Source organism: Eurosta solidaginis, unplaced genomic scaffold, assembly GCF_040869045.1.
Source record: "Eurosta solidaginis isolate ZX-2024a unplaced genomic scaffold, ASM4086904v1 ctg00000779.1, whole genome shotgun sequence".
Taxonomy (NCBI): Eukaryota; Metazoa; Arthropoda; class Insecta; order Diptera; family Tephritidae; genus Eurosta; species Eurosta solidaginis.
In genome coordinates this window covers 351,484-373,270 of record NW_027136942.1, presented here as the reverse complement: position 1 = coordinate 373,270, position 21,787 = coordinate 351,484, and the positions used below count along the sequence as shown (strand labels likewise).

Sequence of the window (21,787 nt, the reverse complement as noted above, 5' to 3'; positions counted from 1 at the left end):
GTGCAAAATGCGTGTTTTGTGATGCACCCCTAAAAGACAAAAACAATTCGTCGAATTTTTGAAGCACCTGCGTATAAAACACCCGGTAAAGCATGCGGGGCTTAAGCTCTCAACCCGTAAAACAATTTCATTAGTTGGGAGGAGGTTTGATGACAGAGTGATGAGCTTCACCACTCTGAACTGTGGAAAGGAAATCATTCCAACAAATGTTCATAAATTAGCGAAGGATTTACAAAAATTTTTACTATCATATCATATTTTTGGAAAATACCATTTCGATCAGTAGTTGAGCTGATTGTTAAAAAATATTGATTGATCCGCTTCAAAACCGTTCAATACTTGTCAAAGTACTTCGAAAGTACTTACAAGTACTTTACTTGTACTTCAACAATTCAAGTACAAGTACCTCGATACTTATACTTGTACTCATTTTTCGAAGTACTGAGGTACTGATACTTGTACTTGTACTGGTAGTTTTTTACAAATCTGGGAAGAAGCTACACGATATACTGCCATCACACGAAAATACTCAAGATCGCATTAAATGTTATATTCAATGGCGATCTTTACAAAATCTAATTCAAAAGGAGGCTACAATTGATACACTTATCAATGAACAGCTAATCACTGAAACTCAAAAGTGGAAAGAAATTTTATATAGAATTTTGGGCACTATTTTATTTTTGGGTGAAAGAGGCCTAGCTTTCAAAGGCGAAAGTATATATCTTTGTGAACGAAACGATGGACATTTTTTAGGCATCTAAGATCTCATAAGCCAATATGATCCGATACTTAGAGATCATTTGGAGAAAGTTGGGATTTGACAACAGCAGCACAAACGTTTACAAAATCACTATCATTCTCTAGACATTCAGAACGAGTTTATAGAAATTTGTGCAAAGCACGTGAGGGAAACTATATTAGATCAAGGCAAGAAAGCCAAGTATTTTGCTATTATCGTTGATGCTATGCCTGATGCTAGTCACGTTGACTACGTTCATTTTGTGCTAACTCCATTTCAATTCGAAAGCACCAAATTTTACAATTCAAGAACGGTTTTTGGCTTTCGTGAATTGTAACCAAAAAACTGGTCAGAAAATAGTAGACTCGCACTCGGCTCATCGGTTAGACGTGGCCTTTAACCATATAATACGCTATGTGTATGGGCTTTCGAAGTTCGACCACATATCCCGCTGGAAATCTAGCCGTCTGGGATGTCAAATATCCGACTATCTCATAGCCAGGAGCTGCATTTTCCTTTTCCGACTCATGCTCACTAAGACGCCCCTATATCCTTATAATAAGCTTTCTTTCACAAGATCCGCTCGTTCAAACGACCTTATAGTACCCACATTTAAATCTGTTGCGTCGACTAGACTATTGTTCGTGAACACTATACGTACCTGGAATTCTATTCCCAATGCTATAAGAAATAGTATAAGTAGGAGCAACTATAAGAATGTTATTTATAACTATTTTTCTGATAATAGTATGTAGACTGGCCGTGTATTTGATCACGATACTAGAATAAATTACAAATTACAAATTAGGTTTTATGGATAGGCTTACAATATATATATATATATATATATCTGTTTATATCAGTATCATGTAACTGTTTATTTTCTTTTTGTACTACTACTTATAACTATCTTTCCTTTCATGTTGTACTATAAAAGGCCTCAAATCTTATTGTACTAATAATTTTGATCATTAAATAAATAAATACATACATACATACATACATACATACATATAATTTGCCATACTTGATTGAACAAAGGAGCATTACGTCACATTCTCGACAAAAACTCGAATGCTGATTACTCGCCTTGTGCAACCCACAGTCTCAATTGATGTGGTGTTGATGCTGCAGAATGTTGTTCGGCTGCAATTACTTTCTTCGGGGTTGCACAAAAATATTTTACTATTTTCAGCAGCAGTTCACAACGATGGGACATCCTCAAAAAAATGTACCGAGCTCTCTTTGTAGTGTTTTACACAAAAGCCGAATTTGACTGTGCAAGCATACGGAAATGTTACCGGCATTCTAAAGTACATCAACAAGTTCGAACGTATCTTGCTGTCCTCAATTTGGTTCAAAAACTTGACTACCATTAATGAAAGAAACGTGGTCCTCCAAACTATAGACGCCACCAAAGATGTTGAGGTCCGACATCTAGATGCCTTATTAGTTGATTTGAAGTTGATCAGGAACCAATGGGAAACAATGTTAAACGAATGCAAAACAGTTGCTATTCAATTGAACATCCCAATTGAAAACCCAAAAGACGTTCTGAAGATAATTTAAATGAGATGATTACGTATGATTCAGAGTCTGATTTTAACAACAATACCTTCCTGATGATCGTTGATGCGGTAATCACTGGTATTACTGAACGATTTGCAGCTATGAGAAAGTTGAGCGAGACGTTTTCCTTTTTGTGGCAATTTGAAGACATGGTCAAAACTACGGTTGGGGCGAGCGCAGCAAAATTTGTCGAAAGATACAAGTTGGACGTTTCTCAAAACTTAGAATGCGAAATAATTCACTTGAAACCCATTTACGAAGCAAATTTTGAAAAGGACTGTCACCATTGCAATTGCTAAATTCCATCTACATATGTTCGAAATCTGTATACGATTTTCCCCAACATTTGTGTTACGTATCTTTTGCACTATACCTGTCACTGTAGCTAGTGCAGAAGGTTCCTTCAGCGTCTTTTCAAGAATCAAAATTTATATTCATCATTAAATTTATCAGAAATATATAAAAATGTTACCAAATAACTAGAAAAGATTATTCGATACTATATGTGGGTGTTAAAAGAGAATTTTATTTCTACGTTACAATAAAATAGTATTGTGACGAATATTAGAAACACTAAGGGATACTATCATCTCTAAGCCAACATTAAGCAGTGACTTGTATGCACATCAATAAATAAATCATTATGTCTATACATATGTCCATACAAGCATGGGAGTGCAACGCACAAACACATGCATATATCTGAGATACTCCCAAAATTAGGCAATAATTTGTGCAAGTATCACTCACATATACACGCTCATATGAGAAGCTATAAACGTAGTTATAGCTGGTAATTTTATAGCTGGTAACAAACTAGTAAATTCTAGAAATAGAAAGTCCTGGAAATATGCCAACGAGGAAACCAAGCAGTATAAAAGCAGCAACAGTTGAGGCACGACCAGTCAGTTTCATTTAAGCAAGCTATCAGTTGCGAAGTATAAGTGTTATTTTCAAGTAGTCTAATAAAGACCGTTTTTGCATTATTCAATATTGGAGGTATTTATTCAACAGTTTAGTGATTCGAACGTTAGCACAAGGTTTGGAATAAGCGGAATTGCACTAAATTCGTTACAGTATAAATAGTAAATATTCTCTGTTAATTTTATTTTCAATTCTTAGTCCAAAAATCATTTAGTTGATGTGGCAAACATTTTTTTTTAATGTAATCCATCAATAATGATTCATGAATGAGACGTCATTAATTCAAATTAATCACATGTATTAGTCGATTTTTATAGGGGGGCCGTAAATTGTTTAGTCCCGGGCCCGGATTTTCTCTCTACGGCCCTGGACGGAGGGGCTAGAGAAATACTATCAGAGTAAGGCAAAACAAAACAGCTGATCGTAAAATACGCAAAAATATTTTACCAAGATGGCTCTAAACCAGGCCGCATCAACGTTGTGAAACATCAAATTGACACTGGAGAAGCGAGGCCGATCCGTCAAGCTCCTCGTATTGTTCCACTGGCGAAGCGGGAAGTGGTGAGTCAAATCATACAAGAAATGAGCTACAGCGGCGTAATCGAACCATCAGCTAGTCCATGGAGCTCACCGGTGGTATTTGTGAAGAAGAAGGATGGAAAAATGAGGTTTTGCGTGGACTACCGGAAGTTGAATGCTTACTTACTTAATTGGCGCTTAACCGTCTAAACGGTTATGGCCGTCCAACGAGGCGCGCCAGTCGCTCCTTCGCTCCGCCAACCGGCGCCAATTGGTCACACCAAGGGAGTTTAAATCGTTTTCCACCTGGTCCTTCCAACGGAGTGGGGGCCGCCCTCTTCTGCTTCCATAGGCGGGATCCGATAGAAACACTTTCTTGGCCGGAGCATCATCATTCATTCGCATAACATGGCCTAGCCAGCGCAGCCGCTGCGTTTTAATTCGCTAGACTATGTTGATGTCTGCGTATAGCTCGTACGGCTCATCATTAAATCTTCTTCGGTACTCGCCATCGCCAACGCGTAGAGGTCCATAAACCTTTCGAAGAACTTTTCTCTCGAAGAACTTTTCTCGGAAGTTGAATGACGTTACGAAAAAGGATAGCTACCCATTGCCAAGAATTGACGACACTCTGGGCTCACTATCTGTAACAAAATGGTTTTCCACACTGGACTTAAAAAGTGGCTACTGGCAAGTGGTGGTGAAGGGTGAGGACAAGGAGAAAACAGCCTTCTGTGCCGGAGATGGTCTTTAGCAGTTGACAGTAATGCCCTTTGGACTATATGATGCACCAGCTACTTTTGAAAAACTCGTGGATCAGGTACTGAAAGGTTTACATTAGAAAACATGCTTAGTGTATCTAGACAAGATCATCGTATTGGGAAAGAACTTCGAAGAACATCTGAAGAAATTGAAGGAGGTTTTCCAAAGAATAGCTGGTGCTGGTCTGAAGCTTAGTCCCAAAAATGGTTCTTTGTATATTACAACCGTTAAATTATAAACTCAGAGAGGAACTATTGCGTTACACGGGGAGAGCTGTTGGCATTGGTAGAGCGCATTAAACATTCTTACACGTACTTCTACGGGCAGCGATTCCGCATCAGGACAGATGTCGCAGCGTTGAAATGGCTCCTGCAGTTCTGTAATCCGGAAGGTCAATTGGCACGATGGATCGAGCGACCCCAAAGCTATGACTTTTCCATTGAGAATCGAAAAGGTAGTACCCATCGAAATGCTGATGCAATGTCACGAAGACCATGTAGTTTGGAATGCAAACACTGTTCAAAAGCTGAGGCTAAAGAAGACATTATAGATGTCCAGCTAATGACTATAACGTGTACGGATGAATGGGACAAGGAACAACTAAGGAAGTGTCAGCTAGAAGATACAGATCTGTCACATGTTATGCAAAGTCTCGATCGAAACGAAAGCCCAAATAGAGAGAAGATGTCAGCAGAGAGTCCCATTGCGAAGTCATTTTGGGCACAGTGGAACAGTTAAGATTGATATCCGGTTGCTTGCATCGAGTACGGGCGAGTAAGGATGGTCAGTGCAAGAAGAAACTGATAGCTGTTCCCAGAAAAAGGATTCCTGATGTGCTCAGCGAGCTGCATAATGGTCCACGCGGAGGTCATCTTTGAATCACGAAGACGCTCGAGAAACCTAAGAACAGATTCTATTGGGTTGATTGCCGTCAATCGGACACTGAGTGGATTGCCAACTGTGAGGTTTGCAGCAGAGCAAAAGGGCCCAAAACCCGAGGCCATGCCCAAATGGAGCAATGTCGTTCAGGTTTACCATTTGAGAGGATCGCCATGGATGTCGCAAGTCCATTTCCTATTAGCAACCGCGGAAACAAATACGTAATGGAGGTTATGGATTATTTCAGCAAATGGCCAAAAGTATACCCAATTCCAAATCAGGAAGCGGAAACAGTAGCAGAAGTGTTTACAAACAATTGGGTTGCAAGGCATGGTGTACCAATGGAGTTACATTCTGACAAAGCAGGCATTTCGAATCAGCGGTGTTTCAAGAAATGTGTAAAAAATTGGGCATTCGAAAAACATGGACAACTGTATTGCATCCTCAATCCTATGGTATGGTGGCACGATTCAATAGAACCTTGGAGGAAAAAGGAAAGTAGTCGACAAGTTCCATAAAGAGTTAGATACACACATATCACTATTCTTGATGGCTTACCGATCGGCAGTGCATGAGACAACCGGCCAAACTCCCGCAAAGGTAAGTTTTGGCAATGACCTTCGACTGCCAGCTGATTTAAAGTTTGGGATAATTGGGGTGTCTTGGAATAAGAGCTGAAAGAAATACACGATGTTATAAGGCGACGAACAAAGATTATGAATCACAAGATGAATGCCAGATACGATAAAGCAATTAATTCGGAAGGTTTTCAGGAAGGAGATTTGGTGCTGTTATCCAAACCACAACGAAAAAAAGGTTTGTCCCCGAAATTGCAGTGTAATTGGGGAGGCCCATACAAAGTTGTAAAACGGATCAACGATGTAGTTTACCGCATACAAACCATTGGCGCACAACGAAACAAAATGAAAGTGGTTCATTTGGAATGGCTGGCAGCGTTTAGATGAGGAAATTTGTCTGATCGGGACGATCAGACTTAGGTGGAGGGCAGTGTGACGAATATTAGCATCACTAAGCCGACACTAAGCAGCCACTCGTATGTACGTAAACAAATCAATCATCATGTACACAATACATACAAGGCAGCAGAGAGATACTCACAAACGCATGTCATCATCACATATACACACGCATATGGCTACAAACTACAAATATACATGTATATGACTGGCAACCAAGCATGAAGTTCACGAAATTACTAGACCTTAGGAGAAATGTGTGACCGAAGAAAACGAGAGTATAAAGGCAGCGCAAGTTGAGGCATGATTAAGCAGTTTCATTTAAGCACGCAATTAGTTGTGAAGTAAGAGTTATTGTGAAGTACTCTCAAAGTAGTCTAATAAAGACCATTTTGCGTTTTTGAATATTGGAGTTATTTACTCAACAGTTTAGCGATTCGAACGTTAGCAGAAGGTTTGGAATAAGCGGAATTTCAGTAAATTCGTTACAATAATATGCCTGTTGACATAAGTACAGAAAAACATTCGTGTGGATGCCATTTGCAACATTTTACGCACCATACATATATATATCAATGCATAGCTATTTGGTCTATATGTGGACTTAGAAACCCAGTTAAATGTTTCTGAAATCAAAAATTCAATTTCGGTCGGAAGCGGTTTCGAAACAGATGCTTGCGACGCGATTCTTTTTCTGTCCGTATTTATTGCTTTCTGTTCGAATATGTTTCCCTACTTCATCCTCGAAAAATTTACGGAATATATTCATAGCACTTTCGATAGCTGAATGGCATTCAAGACTTGCGAAAATAGTTTCGGCCAAAGTCAAATGCTTCACCCAGTGGAACTGCTTTTTCTTTCTCACTTGCTACCGTTTTTGCTCATTCTTTCTTTGAAGTTCGCTTAAAGGTAAATTGTCATCAGACTCATCTGATGAAATTTCAAGTTCTTAGGCCTTATATCTTACTTCGGCAGGGGCTTTTAATTGTGATAATGGGAAATTATTTACATCAAAAGCGTCTTCCGGACCAGAATCTTCATCCGTAATATTGCCATTTGCATTAACTGGAGGAAACAGAATTATTTCATCAGCATTTTCTTCATCATCTTCCAATAAGGCAACGGCATCTTGAAGCGAAAGGCCTTTGTAATAAAATAACATACGTAGACTTATATCTTCCTAATGTCCTACATATAGAACGCCAACATTTGTTCTTTGAAATTCACCATAAGAGTTTAAAAATAGTTTATGTTATTGAATGTATTCAACACTTATTTTACTATGCTTTTCTGTTATAACATACAAAAAATTTCAACATTAGCACGCTTAAATTAACTGACCTTTCAAAGTGTATCTAACAATTTTGCATTATCTAAATTTCACAAATTTTAATATCAAATACCTCACACTTGTATAGCAAAAGCGCAAATGACAACTGTTGCCGCAGTTGTGCAATCTCTGCTGCACATAACAATGCGTTCCCGTTATTTCTGAGAACACGCGCGCGTGCTTGATTTCACATAAACTGCCCGTCCCATATATAGTACATTAGGGTTATCTGGGTCAGGTTGATGTTGCCTTATTAAAGTTACTACGCCTCGATGTCTGCCTACCATAATGCCAACATTATCTGTTCCTTAGCCCCTCAAATTTTTTATACCCAGCTGTACTTGTACACAACTTTAATTGGATAACTGTTGGTTGTACAGGTATAAAGAAATCGAGATAGATATAACTTCCATATATCAAAATCCTCAGTATCGGAAAAAAATTTGATTGAGCCATGTCCGTCCGTCCGTCCGCCCGTCTGTCAGTTAACATGATAACTTGAGTAAATATTTAGATATCTTCACCAAATTCGTACATGAGCTTATCTGGACCCAGAATAGATTGGTATGGACAATGAGCGAAATCGGATGATAACTACGCCCACTTTTTATATATATAACATTTTGGAAAACACAAAAACCTGATTATTTAGTAAATAAGACACCTAGAATGTTGAAATTTGACGTGTGGACCGATATTGAGTCTCTTGATGAAAATTTGAAAAAAAATTTAAAATGGGGGTGGCACCGCCCAATTGTGATAAAATCAACGATATCGGTAAAGGACCACGCCCACTTTTATATAAAAGATTTTTAAAAGGGTCGTGGACGAATAAAATAAGCTATATCTTTGCAAAAAAAAGCTTTACATCAATGGTATTTCATTTCCCAAGTGGATTTGTACCAACAAATAGGAAAAGCTTCAAATTTAAAAAAATGGGCGTGGCACCGCTCCTTTTATGACTAAGCAAATTTTCTATGTTTCGGGAGCCATAACTCGAAGAAAAATTAGTTCATCATAGAACCATATGTATATGTATTATTGCGCAGCATTGTAACACTATTAAGCACACAAAACAAACAACAGCATTTCAAGTGTACAGCTGGGTATGTAATGTTCGGTTTCACCCCAACTTAGACTTCCTTACTTGTTAAATCTAGCCCTATTTAATTCAATGTTCTTAAAATTGAATCTACATAAAACTGTTTGTTCGGCCTGAGTGCGTCGTAAACCGGCAGTGGGTAGGCGCACAAGGGTCGATCTCGGGTTGGTAGTTCACTCGAAATAAATAAAGAAAACCCAAGAGGATTTTCCTCGTTATAAAATGATATTTAATTAAAGTGAAAGAAAATGTACAATGGATACAAGGTTACCTTTAGATCGAAAATGACGGCGATCGTCATCCTGGGCGATGTGAACTGCTTGGCGGTTGATCGAAAAAAACCGGTTTTCCCCTAGATGACAACCGCGAAAAAGTCCTCTGGTTTTAAGGAGGGGAAAATCACGCACACAGTCATTCCCGCATATACGTGCATGGGTGCTGTCAACCTGCAAACATACACGTACATGTGCGTGAAACACGTGCATGCGTATGTACACACACAAAAATTCGGACGTGAGAGTGTGGGTGACTGGAAATTGATTAAGCAGTTGAAACGTTAGGGAGGGGCGCCATCAAACAGAAAAGATTAGGCATTGCACCTAAACATGACGCCCCCTTGCGGTACGCAACCTCATCGTCATCCAAAGATCACCGACCGTGAAGATGAGGAAAAAACAAAACTTACAACTAGTTACAATTAAGGCTTAATCTAGCGATGGCCAGTCCGCCGGCTGAGCAGCGCGAAGGATAGTTTGTATAGCGAAAAGGCTTGGCTTCCGATGCTCCAGTAGTTCACCACTTTTTTTTCGTCTTGGTTATGTTTTGCCGAGCCATGTTTACCTAAAGCTAGGGATGGAGAAAAGAAGTAAGAAGATATATGTGTTGATATTTCTTGCCGTTTATTACAAATGGTTTGTAAAAATTAAAGTTGATCGAGACTTCAATACCTAAGAAAGTCTCGTCACGCACACCTCTGTGTAATTTTGTACAACAAAAATTCAATAAAATAAACAAAGTACCAAATAAAAAGATGATAACAAAATTTTAAGGACTACCTTTATATAAATGTACCAAAAAATAGAAGGCAAATTTTCCTTTATACAGACATAATATTGTTGAATTTTGACAAAAAACTTTAACAATAGCTCTTGTAAAAGAACTTTGGTATTTTGAACTATAAAGGTGGAGCGCACTCTTTCAATTTTATGTAAACCATTTACTTGGGATTATCTAATTGATTATTTAAAATTTAAGCACGCGCTCTACCTTTAGAATTTTAAATCCCAAAATTCTTTTACAAGAGCTATTGTTAAAGTTTTTTAGTCAAAATTCAACAAGATTATGTCTGTATAAAGGAAAAATTGCCTTCTATTTCTTGGTCCATTTATATAAAGGTAGTCCTTAAAATTTTTTATCATCTTTTTATTTTCACTTTTTTAGTGCTGCCTACAAAAAGACATTTGGAATTTTGGGTTCTGACTCACGGCCCAAGTTTCAAGTATCTAGCTCACCGGGAAGTTACTTAAAAATCGATTGCAAGATACCCCTCGTTTTTCAAGGATTTGCAGTTATCTTGACTAGCGCGCCACTAGCTCATCGGGAAGTTATTTAAAAATCGATCGCAAGATTCCCTGCGTTTTTCAGGGATTTTCGTTTATCTCGATTCGTCTGCCACCTGGCGGAATTTTGTTTTCCACGAATTGTAGTGCCATCGACACGCAAACTATGTGCTAATTTTCAAGTCTCTGGATCACCGAGAAGTTAGTTAAAAGTCGATCGCAAAATTTCCATTTTAAAATTAATTTTCTGTATATCCCGATCCGTGCGCCACCTAGCGGATTTTTTTCACATGCATTGTAGTGTCTCCCAGATCTGAACTATGCTCTAAGTATCAAGTGTCTAGCTCAACGGGAAGTTACGGAAAAAGACTTTTCCGTGGGTCAAAAATTCGTATGGAAATTAGGGGACAAACATGAAAGCGATTTAATACCTATATATATAAAAAGAAGTGTACATTTTGATTGTCACTCCATAACTCGAGAACGGATAGAACGATTGCCATGAAATTTTTAGGATAACTTAATAGGAACCCCGAGAGTGTTTTCGAAAAGAGTTTCTTTCCGACCGATTTATTCTAAACTGTCTTATATATGGCTCGATTTGCCTGAAATTTGGTATGTAGGTAGCGTTATATCTAGAATAAAATGTCGGATAATTTTTCTTCCGGGAAGTGGACCAGGATACATATTGGTGAAAAGGGTCTCGAGAAATAGAACAAAAAGTGGACCCGGGCACCCCTAGAATGTGTTTATACAATATGGATATCAAATGAAAGCTGCTGATGAGTGCTATAGTACAGGATAATTTTCATACAACTGGAGGTTAGGGTCTCGAGATATAGCTCAAAACGTGGACCCGGGTACCCCTAGAATGTGTTTATACAATATGGGTATCAAATGAAAGCTGTTGATGAGTGCTATAGTACAGGATAATTTTCACAAAACTGGGATGCTAGGGTCTCGAGATATTGCCAAAAACATTGACCCGGATACCCCTAGAATGTGTGTGTATTATGGATATCAAAGTAAAGCTGTTGCTGAGAGCTCTAAAGTTCATTGTGATATTCGATTTAGTCGCATCATCCTGGCAAAACTGATAAATATGCATGCGAAGCCGCAATAAAGACAAGAATTAATAATACCCACATACCTATTTACATACGTCCTATTCGATTTTCCTGAAATTTCGTACATAAATTTACCTATATTAGTATTTACGATGCTTTTTTCCGGGAAGTATACCAGAGCCGGACTGGGACTGGGATTAGGACTAGGACTGGGACCGAGATTGAGACTCGGAGTGGGACTGGGACTGATACGCGGAATGGAACTGGAACAAATACATACCACCCTATGGGACTGGCAATAAGAGATGAAGAAGAAGGAGAAAAAATTGGGAGGAGAGAAAAGAGAGAAGGAGACTGAGAAAGAGACTGAATGAGACGAAGATGGATATGAAGCGAAAAATACGGAGGGAGGAGTGAATAAAAAGATTAGGAAAAAGTGTAGAGGGGTAGGGCAGAGCTAGACGCAAAAAGCTTATTAAAATGTATGCAGATAGGCCAAATTTAGGGCAGAACAACGTCTGCCGGGCCTGCTGGTAAAGGTATACAAAATTCATGTGCTTCGGTTGGTGCCGAAGAATGTAATACAAAAATGAAAAATATAAATAATGAGTTTCGGTCTTTGCCGAATATTTTAATGTTAGGCCTTGGTTGTGCCCGAGAGTACCCAACCGAAGATGGTACTCTGAGGTAGCAAAGGGCCAAACGTGGTTGGCAGAATCCCTGGCTGTATGATCTCCGCATAGACGTCTGTCCCTAGTACGAGGCGAATCGGGACGGATAAATGGAACTGCGGATCCGCCAGACGAAGATGTGCGCACAAGGCTGCGATGGCGCTCTCGAAGCTGGTCGTGGGGGTCATTCGCCCAAAATTGGATACGACAGCAGCGTGGCTCGCAATCCTTTTGTTCTGTCCGTGTCTTCCCCGGATACGTAGCAGGCATCCTGCTTGCCCGCCAATGTTTCTGGTAGGGAGTTGGAGCTCCTGGGCGAGCTCATCCGCTATCACTGTGGTGGGGGAGCATACATCTCTTAAAGCTCGAACGAGGTCCAGCCGCCCCCCTGCTTCTATTTTCACGACCACGGTGGGGGTGATCGCTACCTTCGGTATCATGGTGGCGGTGGCAGCTGAATGCTGGGCTAGGAGCCCTGCCCGGAAGGCGGACACTGTGGAGAGCTGCAACGAGCTGGATCCGTGGCTGATGATGGGTGTGGTGTCGTGGTTGCAGGCGAAGAGGCCTTGTCTCCACCCTACGGTCGCGCGAATATCGTCTCCGTTGGGGGCTCTTGGTTTGCCGGCGAAGAAACCGGGTCTCCGCTCGGCCGTTGCATGTATGGCGCTGGACTGTCGCTGCTTCGTGCTAGAGCCGCTTCCTCTCATGCTGCAAAAGCGTTCGAAATGTTTTCGCTGCTGGTGTTGTGGTCGGGCGAAGAGACCGAGTACCCGCTCCGGTCCGGTGGACATGTTGACTTGGAGCTGGACGAAAAGGCCCAGTCTCCGTTCCAGCATCTGCGCATATAATGAGATGGAGTCGTCGATCCGCTCTCTGGGTGATTCCAGCTCCTCCTCAACTTGAACACTCCATGGCTTGGAGCGGGCTTCGTGGAATAGCTGCTCCTCTTAGTCAATAGAGGAGATGTGTAGCAATGTATGATGTTTTTCGCCGCATTTTTTTCATCGCCCTTGGCTTGGGCACGCGTTAGAGCGGTGGTCTAGAACCAAGCAATTTCCGCAGTAGCTCCCGCGGATCGCTACGTAAAGGCGCTCCTCGGGTTTTTTGGCCCGAAAGATGGCGCACATGCGTATGGGATGTTTCTTACCCCTTCTGCGTCATTAAGGTCATTTGATGACCTTTTTAAGATAAAATTGCCGATATCTTGAAAACGAAAAGACTTATTAAAATTTCCTGTTACCTTATCCTAAATAATATTATTTTACATTTAAATTGACAAAAAAAAATATTTTTTTGCAATAGTAAAAAAGTTATTCATAAACTTCCTTATTTGCCATTAAGGTCATCTGATGAGCACAGGCAAATTAATAGATACAGTTCAAACAACCATTGAAGCAATCGAATAATTTTGTATCAACTGTTACTCAAATCCACAAAAATACCCTAAAATATAAAGAAAAATGTTGGGTGTGCTCTTTCAGCACCATCTGTGATTTCGGCATAAGAATAATATGAATATAACAGCTGTTCCACTATTTGAATCCGAATTCGAATTTATATATGAGTAGGCTGTGCTTTGATAGATGATTTCAAAAAAAGTAGCCGTTTTGTTTTAGATAGTTATAGTAGGCTGTGATTAATTCAAATGAAATAATTTGAAACAATAGCTGAGAGACCAAAAGTACATATATGTTAGTAAACTTTTTCAACTTGGCGGAGCAAGAAGTTTTTGAAAGTGATAAAGTGAATTAGAAAATTGTGAAAAATATTGAAAGCATGGATAGACCTAGTGTAAGTGTTATTTTCTATTTAGCGAAATTCAACATATTGTTGAAACATTTATTTTGTACAGTGTTCGAGGTTATGTACTGAAAGGCAACTGCAGCAAATGGTAGATGAGATTTTTGATATTGATGATGATATAGATGATTGCAGTGATGTGAATGATGAAACCTTCGAAATTGAAGAGATTTTAGAGGATGAAAGCTCTGATTCTGATTCTGATACCCAATCTGAGCATGGCTATAAAGAAAATTCAGCATCATACAGCTCAAAAGAGAAAATTGTAGTGTGGTCGTTATCGCCTACTTTACCGGAAAGATCAAGGGTAACAAAAGAAAATATTATTCCAGGAAAACCTGGAATCACACAGTACGCTGTGCATTGTATAACTTCACTCAAAAGTTCATTTGACCTTTGCTTCACAAAGCAGATGAAAAAAATTGAAATAGAATTTAGTAACATGGAAGGTACTAAGAGAAGTCCTGATAAATTGAAGAAAATAGATGAAATTGAGTTCGACGCGTATCTTGGCGTATTGCTTTTGGCAGGTAAAGAACTAAGTTCAAGACAAAATATCCCATGATTTTAAATTTAACCACTTCATACAGGTGTTTACAGATCGCAATCTGAAAGCTTATGTAGCCTTTGGGATGAAACGCACGGAAGGCCAATATTCCGTAGTATTATGTCCCAGGGTCGCTTCAGTGAAATCAGCAGAATTCTTCGCTTTGATGATAAAGAAAACCGCAGATCACTGAGACCCACTGACAAGCTGGCACCCATTCGAGATTTATATCAAAAATGGGTTGAAAATCTTCCCTACTTGTTTGCACCTTACGAAAATGTTAAAGTAGATGAACGCTTAATCCCTTTCAAGGGAAGATATCCATTTATGGTTTACATGCCCAGTAAACCTCATACGTACGGTTTGAAAGCTTGGGTAGCAGCCGATGTCCGCACGAAGTTCTGTCTGAATTTTCAAATATACTTGGGAAAAGAGTCAATAAACTCACAGCTAGAAAGAAACCAAGGACAGCGCGTTGTTCTGGATCTAGTGAGCTCCTACCCTGGCCGTAATATAACAACAGATAATTTTTTCACAACGTACGAATTGGCGCAAGAACTACTCAAACGAAATATTACTCTTGTTGGTACGTTGCGAGGTAACCGAAGGTTCCTTCCAGTATGCAGTACTAAAAAAGAGGATCGTAAACTGCCTGTATTTTCAAGTAGATTTTTCTTCAGCCAGCAAGTTTCGCTGGTACAATATGTTCCTAAGAAATACAAAATTGTCACAGTTTTAAGCACTCTGCATCACGGAAAAGATGTGATTCCAAGCAATCCAAAAAAGCTACCAGAGATTATTTCATACTACAACAGCACGAAAGGAGGAGTAGATACAATTGATCAATTGGTAGAAACATACTCCTGTAAAAGGCAAACATGGCCTGTAGCTTTATTTAGCAATATGATTGATATATCTGCTCTCAATAGATTTGTTTTGTGGACTGAAGTGAACCCCGAATGGAATTCGTCCAAAACTTATAAAAGGAGGCTTTATTTAGAAGAGCTTGGATTAGCTCTCGCGTTTGAGCATATGCAGCGTAGAGAACGTGTTCCAAGATCACAAGCATCGGCATCAATTATCCAAAAAATGAGAACCGAGTCTGAGCAACCAAACACACCAACGACTGAGCCTAGCCGTAAAAGGAAAGCGAGTCAAAGAGTACCTTGCGCTATCTGTTCATCGGGTAAACGTCGGAAGACTTATGAGCACTGTAAGGTATGTGGAACTGCTGTATGCCCTCAGCATCGGACTACGGTCTCTATCACAACGTCTTATTGCGGAAACCATGCTCCATAAACTTAAAAATAATTTCGTTAATGAAATAATATGAAATCTTTTTATTTTAATGTGTTTAAACATGAATTCAATTTTTTTTTAAACCTATGTTATAATTTTTGGACTGAAATATATGCGTGGTCATTTTGTGACCTTAATGACTAATTTGTAAGTTTTTCTTAATAATGCAGAAGGGTTAAAACAAACGCGGCATTCCGACGTATAACACATTACGTTCTTGGCAGGACTTCGTTGCATAGCGGCAAAAGGACCCAATTTTCTGAAAGAAGTGCAATATGTTTGACTGGGTCGAGTCATTCTCGAAATGCAGGGGGCGAGTGGTCATTTTTGACAAGGTGAGTATATCCTTCTCCTTTGCCGCCTTTTTCAGAGTTACGGCCATAATGTGATGAATAAAACGATACATATTGAGGCTGGTAATTTGCTACTTTGTGGTGTGATTTGTCTTACCACAAGTGGCCTGCCACCACACGGTTCGCAACTTGGCTAGAACGATATACAGGAATGCCTGTGCCATTGCATTTTCACCATTCAACATTATTTTTCGTCGTTTTTTGTCGATAATGTTGAAATTCGTGAAATTAAATATTTTTAATCTCGACCAAATGAACGATTGATTGAGAGATGTTATACGCGACATGCGACATGTAGTGTGCGAAATGGTTGGCGCATGAGGCCTTTGTACTGCAATGCTTGACTGCCTGACTTTCAGAAGTGAAGTGTAGAGATTTTGACATTTGCTACACTATTTCACTTCCTGAATGGCAAAAAAGTCATTCATGTAAAACACGCGGTGGTGAGTATGGAAGCTCGTAAATTGTTATAACCTTTTTTATTAATTAATTTCCATTTTTCTGTTCAGATTTTCCATTCATGGTGATTTTATTTACAGCTCGTTCATTGCAGCTGATCGCTGGACCTGTGCCTGTGTTAACAATTGGTTAAAACATTAATGTTAGTGAAGTAGTGAGAGTAGTGAAGTGTAGAGATTTTGACATTTGCTACACTATTTCACTTCCTGAATGGCAAAAAAGTCATTCATGTAAAACACGCGGTGGTGAGTATGGAAGCTCGTAAATTGTTATAACCTTTTTTATTAATTAATTTCCATTTTTCTGTTCAGATTTTCCATTCATGGTGATTTTATTTACAGCTCGTTCATTGCAGCTGATCGCTGGACCTGTGCCTGTGTTAACAATTGGTTAAAACATTAATGTTAGTGAAGTAGTGAGAGTAGTGAAGTGTAGAGATTTTGACATTTGCTACACTATTTCACTTCCTGAATGGCAAAAAATCATTCATGTAAAACACGCGGTGGTGAGTATGGAAGCTCGTAAATTGTTATAACCTTTTTTATTAATTAATTTCCATTTTTCTGTTCAGATTTTCCATTCATGGTGATTTTATTTACAGCTCGTTCATTGCAGCTGATCGCTGGACCTGTGCCTGTGTTAACAATTGGTTAAAACATTAATGTTACCCCCAAAATCCTTTTTCAATTAAGATGCAGCTAACCTTAATTAATTTCTTTAACAAAACTGTGTCGGGGCACATTCCGTGGCAAGCGGCGAGTTATTAGGTCAGTGAGTAGCCGGGCAATGGAAGCGTTGCAGCGTGAATATGAGGTACAAGGACAAAATATATTATGGTTACGACATTCATACTCTACAGTGGAGGAGTCCTCAGATCACTCGAAAGCATTGGGTAAAACGAAAGCTAAACTGCAAATTTGAAATGATCAGCGCACCATGCACCAAATGAAACCGCGTGTAATCATTTCTATACAATAAAGTAATCGAGAAATTTCACGAATCTGCAAAATCTCACAGTTATTCTGGTGGTAGGTTATCTCAAATTACAACATGTGCGGTTCGCCCCTCAGTGATAAGTCTTCGCAGGTTGTTGTGAATCTTTTCGATTTGGCAGCAGAATGTTTTACTTCATCCGGGCTTTTCCGCCTTATTAATATTAGCGTTGGCGGCCATATGCAGTACAGCAACATTGCTGAACATGTTGAGAACCCCGCCCTTCTCTTATGGTTTTTTCATCACTCAAGTATACGATTCTGGCTCTATTTTCTCACCTGAAGTCTTGGGTTTTAAACCAGAGGATTTGCGCGTCAAATTCTAAATGGGGGTTGCAAATTGAGCAACTGTTTCTTCAGAGGGTGGTTAACAAACCAATGTAGTAAATGTTTTGTTCCGTATCGAGAAAAACCTTTAGAAGGGCTATGACTTTGCAAAGCCAAGTGCAGTACGCACTCACCGGGCCTGATATGAGGCGAAGATGTATGAAAGTAGCCAACTCGCGTAGGTAGTGCTGAAATATCAAGCCAACTGTGCTCTTGCGGTATTGACGCAATATGCGCGCCATGTAAATGGGCGATCGACGTAGCATCATTTCCTTGTAATGTCATTTATGCCGACATCGAAGGAATATTATCCAATCATGAGTTTTGGTTTTATGCCGTGAACGTATTAGAAATTAGGCGAGTGTAATGCCTAATTTTGTTTGTGCTGGTGTACACATATCCACGGTCAGTTATATGAATCGTACATTCCAGTGAATCGAGAACGTTTACGCCATATCGCATTACTAGGAGCTATTGTGTACGCTAATAAAAGTTCTTCACTTTCATTTACTTTGTTATGGTGGCAGCATAGTATGACACTGTGTCTGAAGCTATTCCTTAGTTCGTTGCACTGCACACGTAAACCTTTAAGTAACGCGGAGAATACATCATACCTTTGAGTTTTATATATCGGCAGTGATGCGGGATACAACGGTAAATACTGTGGACACCCGCTTGGGCATTAAATATTGCATAAAATCTGTTATTAGTTCTGGATATGTAAAACTATATTCTTTGTTACACTGCAGACTATGTATAAATAATTCCTTAAGTGTCCCCAATATGCTACTAATGTGCTCTTGAGCTGGGTTGGCGTTTGTACGCCTATGACTGTTTTGACAGAGTAAATGTTGTTGGTATATTCCCACTATGATCTTATAGTCACCTTCAGTTTATAAATAGTTTTTGTAGCCTTTCTTGGGATCGTACCGCCTTGAAGCTTCTTTAAATAATTTCATATTATTAAGTGACCAAATAATTGTCGCGACTACATATGCATGTACATACATATATGGGTTTATGAATTTGCTTGTACAGTTTGACCTTCTTCAACTGAGACGCGAAAATCTCTATATGAGCGCGTCATGTTTTGCAGAATTTCATGTGGTAGACACAATAAGCTTTGGCCTCAACATGAATATTATTTCTCCGAATGTTTGGATCTCTATGCAGGCGCACCATGTAGTTTGAAAAATGTTCTACCACTCGTGCTGATATTGCGCCCCAATGATGAAGTTGACAACTCCTCAAAGTGTTCCATTAAAACGACGAATGTGGAAGATGTAATCGATTATAATCTTGATGAGGATAGTCCAAGCTTAAATGTCGTATTTATGCGTGGACCTGCTCCAGCAAATATTTGTCAGAAGTTAAATAAGGCAGCAGATGAAATACGTTTAACCTTAAAGGCAACCGCATTTTAAAATTGAAACATTGGGTATTGTAAAAACAGAGACCTTCGTTGAGGTGGCTAAAACTAGTGATATGATTATGTTGTTCAATTGTCGCGACTGCCTCGGCAGGCTATCGCAATAATTAAATGCGTTTAACGCATAAAGCATTAGCGGCTGCAACAAAGGTGGCGATTAAAATAGATTTGAGTGGGTTATAAGAAATGCATTTTATGATGCAATTCGAAGAGCAAGCTTGGTATATGTCCAGTTTTATGATGCCATTGGCGGGTATATTAGTTGTGGTCTTTTTTGGGGAAATATTTTATCTCTCTATAAATACCTGTTGTCCATTTAGTGCAATAGAGCTTCAATTAAAAATATATGCATAATTTGTTGGTAAAGGATGCAAGAAGTTTTGAATGTATTCTAACTAAAGTAAAATACTATAAGTTAAATTCATGTTAAAAAAAAAAATTTTTTTCGCCTGGTAATTTCAAAAGAACTTGAGGAAACAAAATTCACTTCATGGATATACTTTTAATGCAAATCGTCACAAGCAGAAATAAGTTTCAATTTTTCGTTTTGCCTAAATATAAAGGTACAATTTACAATTACAATTACCAGGGTAAAGCCAACTTTGGAAATATTTTTATAATTTGTTTGAAAATGGAAAGTGCAGTCAACAATTATATAGAGCTAGATGATGTAAATTATACCCCAAGTTACTGTTATAATATATACATTCAATTTGCGAAGACCCCAAAGTGCAGTCGTTTGGGAACTTCACAAACATATACTAAATTTTGATTTTTAATTGTATATTTGAATTTTATACAAAATATGAATTTTATACCTTAATTTAAAACACCAAGCAAAAACTTATTAATTTAAAACTATGTTTTTACAAACATATATATGTTATATATTTTACAAAATACAAGGGAAATGTAAGTTCTATACAGTATATTCTTAATGTAAATTACTTGAAGTTTTAGGCGGATCCTTTTTGTACAGCCTATGGAAAGTTACGAACATACATATACATATATACATAGATAAGCAATTAGAAAGAAAACTGAAGCAAGAGTATTGTTATTTGTTGTAAATCCAATATACCTACCTACATAAGTAATGCGAAAGAGTAACGCAGCAAGAACATTGTTATTAGTTGTTGTAAAGCTTATAGATTAGTTAATAAGAAATATTGCTAAATAGCGGCGGCCGACTGCCAAAAATCGTATAAAAGGAGCGACAACCACCAAACAAAAGTCAGTTAGGGGCCAACCAGCCAAAGCATAGGTATACAGTGGGACGCGTAGCGATCACTACAGAGCAACTAGTAGTGACCACTCAGGTTTTTTAAGTTACGTATATTACAAGTCAGAAAGTACAGGTATATAGTGGGACGCGTAGCGACCACTACGAAGCAACTGGTAGTTACCACTCAGGTTGTTTAAGTTACGAGTCAGGAAAATACAGGTATATAGTGGGACGCGTAGCGACCACTTCGAAGCAACTGGTAGTGACCACTCAGGTTGTTTAAGTTATGAGTCAGGAAAGTACAGGTATATAGTGGGACGCGCAGCGACCACTACGAAACAACTGGTAGTGACCACTCGGTTTGTTTAAATACCTAGAACGCTGCATATTAGGGCGGGTCGGTTTGTGGGGAGGCAGAAAAATCGCCCATTGCTCTATGAAAATCATATTCTAGGGTCAAAGTGGGATTTTTCAAAATTTACCCCTACCTGGGGGGGGGGGGGGGGGGCATGAGAATTCGTTTTAGAGGTATGGTTCCTTCGGCAAAGTTTGATATTTTGATCCCTAGAATACGATTTTCAGAGAGAAACGAGCGATTTTTAATTCGACCCGCCCTACTGCATATACTTCAGGTAAATCACAGGGAAAGAGGCCTTGAGTAAAATGTAGAAATTCTATAACAAGAATTGAATATATATATATTGTACGCTTTAAGTTAACATAGAGAAGTTCTTTTCTTTGTAAGGGAACCCATCGACCGAGTTATAACCCTGGCTATAAACCCGGAACGACCGTGGTTCGTTACAATCTGGTCACCTTAACATAATTCTGCAGAGTAACGAGAGTCGGTTAACATCATCTGAGAATACACAAATGTAGAGATACTCAATTATGAATACATGTTAATAGTATAAAGCTAAGAGCTATACGTATGCTGCATCAAGTGAGTAAAAGAAAAACCAGTTTCTCACCGAACGTATAACACAAACTTTGCGTTTAATTTGTAATCGCCTTTATGCATAATAAATAAAGTTTTAGTAAAACCTATATCGTTTTTTCTCTTAATCCTGTTATTTCATTATGGTAGAGAGCGAGGTTTGTGAACAAGAAAGATTAAAAATTATCACGGGTCCGAAATAGAAAATTAAAAAGCAGCACCTGGTGCGAAATAAAACATTAAAAAATTAGCACCTGGTGAGAAAATTAAAAAAACAAAAACTAAATTTGGAAACTAAACCTGAAAATAAACACATGG

General features: G+C 38.8%; 1 protein-coding gene and 1 pseudogene across 1 annotated transcript in view; both read left to right on the top strand.

The window, feature by feature from the left end:
• LOC137235840 (transcriptional activator cubitus interruptus-like) overlaps positions 1-21,787 on the top strand; it is a 195,168-nt gene that overhangs the window by 51,940 nt on the left and 121,441 nt on the right. The gene's annotated exons all lie outside the window — the stretch shown is intronic.
• On the top strand, positions 18,893-19,814 carry LOC137235841 (uncharacterized; annotated as a pseudogene).